Source organism: Pongo pygmaeus, chromosome 21 (assembly GCF_028885625.2).
Source record: "Pongo pygmaeus isolate AG05252 chromosome 21, NHGRI_mPonPyg2-v2.0_pri, whole genome shotgun sequence".
In the NCBI taxonomy this organism is placed as follows: domain Eukaryota; kingdom Metazoa; phylum Chordata; class Mammalia; order Primates; family Hominidae; genus Pongo; species Pongo pygmaeus.
The window spans coordinates 19,018,440-19,022,791 of NC_072394.2; the positions used below are offsets into that span (position 1 = coordinate 19,018,440).

At 54.4% G+C, this 4,352-nt stretch overlaps 1 pseudogene; it reads right to left on the bottom strand.

Moving 5' to 3' along the window:
• Positions 1–655: 655 nt before the first annotated feature.
• LOC129022150 (cystatin-SA-like) lies at positions 656–3,999 on the bottom strand (annotated as a pseudogene).
• Between the last annotated feature and the right edge of the window lie 353 nt (positions 4,000–4,352).

The window sequence follows — 4,352 nt, forward strand, 5'->3', positions numbered from 1 at the left end:
ACAGGGCACTGCCTCCCAGCATAGGGCATAACCTCCAAGCATAGGCCGCAATCTCCCAGGATAGGACACCACCTGTTAGCATAGGACACAGCCTCCCAGCATAGGGTACCATCTCTCAGCGTAAGACACCACCTCTCATCATAGCACATAGCCTCCCAGCACAGGGCACTACCTCCCAGTGTAATGCACAACCTCCTTGTCCAGCATAGGATATGACCTCCCTGCATAGGGCACACCCACATAGAACTGATGAAAGGAGGCACTACTCTCACACTAGAACCTGGGCTGCTCCCTTTGGAAGAGGTCAGACTTGGAGGAGGGGGCTGGTGGACAAGGAGAGCTTCATAAAGGGTCTGCCAAAAACCTTCCTGTTTGCACAGCTCTGGACAGCCAAGAACTCAGAGGGAGACAATGCTACTGTTTAGTTGCAGGAGAAGAGGGAATGTGCACCATACACCGGGGCTGTAAGAAGCAAGGAGCCAGGGCAGAAACACCTGCTGTGAAGAAAAGCCTCCTGATGTCTTCTCTGCCTGTCTCCTGGTGCAGACCCTCAGAGGAGACCTCCCCCACGGCAGAAACCAGGAATTCAAGGGTGAGAGCACTACAGTGGCGTGGGAGTAGGAGGTGGTTTGTGCAGCTGGCCTGGTACAAACCCCTAGACATTCTGACATGTGGATTTCACCAAGGACATTCTGTCCTCCCAAGGAACTTCATAGATCTGGAAAGAGCAGAACTGTTTCTGTGAAAGGAAAGACAGACGGACTATCAGTGTGGGCTGCAGTTAAAGCAAGAGATGCCCAGGCATGAGGCATCAGATGGAGGCAAGGATGGATGGAGGTGAGACACTGTGCCCCCACCTGCTCCTGCTGAGACCCAGAACACTGAACCAAACTGTGCAGTGATGACTCCATTCACCCTCCCAGGTGGGGATGGAAGGCTCCAGTTCACCATGTGGCATTGCCCCCATTTCCAGCCTGCAGGGTTCCTGCCCCAGCACAGCCTGGGAGGAGCTGCCTGTGCAAGGTCTCGGGAGCCCTAAGGGTGCAGGACAGGGGGAGGCAGCACACTGCCCCCAGCTCCTTCCACCTCCTGTGCCTAGGCCAGTAATATGAGGGGCCAGAAGTAGGAAGCCAGGGCAGGGCAGTTCCCCTTCAAAGAGCTGGGGCATAGAGAGTGGGCGAGAAAGGGAGTGTGGGTCTTCTTTGCTTGGAGACCTCACAAGAACAAGCAGGTCTTTGGAGAGGCTGGTGTTGGGTGAGCGGGGCAGGTCCAGGGCTTTACAGCTAACAGGCCTTTAGGTCCCTCTAATGTGCTCAGAGTGGCTGTGGCTGTGGGCAGGTGCCTGAGGCTGGGATTAGACAGAGCCCCATCTCCATGCCCAGCACCCAGCCCTGCAGCTGCTTCCTAGGGTTCAGCAGGCAACAACCCTAAGCACACAAGGTGGAGCTCCCTGTAGCCCCATTCCCAAGCTAAAGCCTTCTTAGCAAATCAAATCCATCACTCCTCTCCACACCACCCCACCTACATGCACACACATATTCATCTACATGAACTCACCCCAACCCTCACCCACATGGTTCCATGCACAAACGTCCATACTTCCCCCACACAACCACACGCACACACACACTCCCATGCACCTCCCCCACACACTTGCACAAGTGTGTGTACACATGCCCCTTTCCATGAGCAACACAACACCTGCACACCTACTCACATGTACATGCAAAGACATATAACTTCATATGTACACACATTCATGTCTCTCCCAACACACATCTGCCCATGTGTGCATAAACACACATGCATCTCCTCATATAAATGTACCCATGCCTGCATGCCCTGCTCTAGGCATACCGATGCGCTTACACACATACCCTTCAAAACATATGAAGGAGCACACACAGACACACACACCCCTCTGCAGCGCACAACTGTCCCCTGACCCACATCATGCACATACCTCCTGAAGTTTGGCTGGTCATGGAACAGACACTTTTCCAAGTTGGGCTGGGACATGGCACGTATGATTTGCCCCATCTCCACATCAAAGATTTAGTTCATCGCAGCCACGACCTACACACGGGAAAGAGCAGGATGCAGGGACAATGCTCTCCATCAGTTTCATGCACACACAGGCACTTCACTGTGACTGAGCCACTGGAGTTGCCTGGGGCTTCATTCCTGCCTTCATGAGCTGCCCACACTGCCACCTGCAAGGCACACAGTCACCTCCTGCCAGCTGACAGGGGTGATATGCCCCAGGCCTCCCTGGTAACTTGTTTTCTCTGTGCCAGTGCAAAGGATTAACTGACTTCTGCTGACCCAAGGGACAGGGACACAGTATTTCTTCTAGGAAGGCTGTCATCTGGTGATGAAATTTCAGCTAACTTCCAGTTTCTAGCATTCAGCCCATTGAGCATCTTATTTCCTCCATTTAACTCAGATTTGTTTATTCCCTCATTTATCAGTAGGAGATGAGAAGCTTCACACAAATGGATGTTTTAGGCCAACAAGAGACTTCCTCTCTAGTGCCTCCATTCTGAGTGGATGTTTTAGGCCAATAAGAGACTTCCTCTCTAATGCCTCCATTCTGAGTGGTTGTTTTAGGCCAATAAGGGACTTCCTCTCTAATGCCTCCATTCTGAGTGGGTTTTTGGCTCCATTATTTCTAGAGTCACACACCTACTTGTGTTAAACTTGCTATTGCAGAAGAGAATTGAATACTTTCCCTGCACAGGGCATCATGGAGGCGCAAGTTGTCAGAACTGGGGAAAAGCACAGGAGAAGGAGCCCGGGGAACCAGGCTGCGGAAACAAGAGGAAGTTGTGTGTTCTCTAGGGCATCAGTCTCCCCATCTGTAAATTAGGATCCTGGGCCCAATAATTCACACCATCCACTGCTTCACTCTGAGTTACTGTCACACTTCAGAGAGACGTGCAGGCCAGGAGGAACTGTGACACAAGAGAATGCACCTCAGGTGCGGGCAGAGAGCACCAGCTGATGGCTGCAGGGGGAGAAACGGGGCTGGTCTGGACTCCTTTGAATTTCCAAGAGAAGGTGGAGGAGCTCTAAAGTCTATGTCACTGTTTGCTGCTCTGCCATGGGATGCACGTCAAGCTGGGCCTGGTAGCCCTGCTGAATCTCCCTCCTGACCTGACTCCCTCCTCCACTCTGCTGGGTGACTGCTGTCCTCACTGGCTGAGTCTAACTCTGTGTCAGCTGGCAGAGGGAGGGTCATCAGGTGTGTTCCACCCCAGCAGGAACTCAGCAGTCCTGGGCTGCAGGAGGTGGTCAGCCAGTCTGAGGGTCAAGGCTGGTAGCCCTAAGCGGTTGTACCCGGGGCGTGACTTGGGGAGGGAAGCAGGGCTTTGCAGGACAAGGAGCCAGGTTCCTTTGTGGCCCCTGCAGAGAGGAGTCAGAGAGGAGGACGAGCCACATGGCCTTTATCTCATCCTGAGCAGCACCAAGCCCACCCAGAGTCCGCACAGTCTCCATCCACACCTGCTGGTCCCTGGGAAATGCTAACATCATGGCACAGACCCAGTGGCTGCTGCAGGTTAAAGGTGGCCAAGTGGACATGACAAAGCTGAACTCAAGCACTCATGAACCGGGAGCGTCCTTGGGCTTGAAGGCCATCAGTGGACTGTCAGGGAAAGCTGAATGAGTCTGAGCCTTAGATCATGAATGTGTCAGTGCTGATTTGCTGGGAATGCTCTCAGAGGGGCAAAGCAGAGGCTATGGCATCCCTAGGTGTGGCGGCAGCACCCACCTGCTCTCTGGCTTGCAGCACCCACAGCGGGCGTCTGTAGTACTGATCTTTGGTGGCCTTGTTTTACTGGCTAATGGCGAAGTGAAGGGCACGCTGTACCCACTCATCATTGAGGTGTGTGTCATAGATGTCACCCCAATTGTCCTATTCTCCTCCTCAGGGCTCCAGGACAGGGCCACCACCAGGGCAGCCAGCAGGAGCAGCAGGGTGCACAGGGGCCAGGCCATGGGCTCCTCAGAGGCAGATCACAGAGCTGGAGCTGCAGGAGATGAGGGTGAGAGCCTAAGGTAGGGAGCCCAGACCAGCAGGCAGCTGTGCATTTATCCTGCTTCAGCAGCCCCAGCCCACCCCACTCCATGCCTGCCCTTGGCTCCTCCTCCTCTTTCTGCCCAGCCCCCTTGTTCTCCATCTCTCATTTCACTACTACCCGACCCCGTCCCCCCCACCCCCCATAACTTCCCTCCCTGCCTAAGTTCCCCCTGCCCCTGTGCCCCTGCCTCTCCATCCCCCAGTCTGCTCCTCCATCTCCTCCTCCTCCTCACTACTCTCCTCACTCCCACCCCTTTTCCAGCCCTGCCCC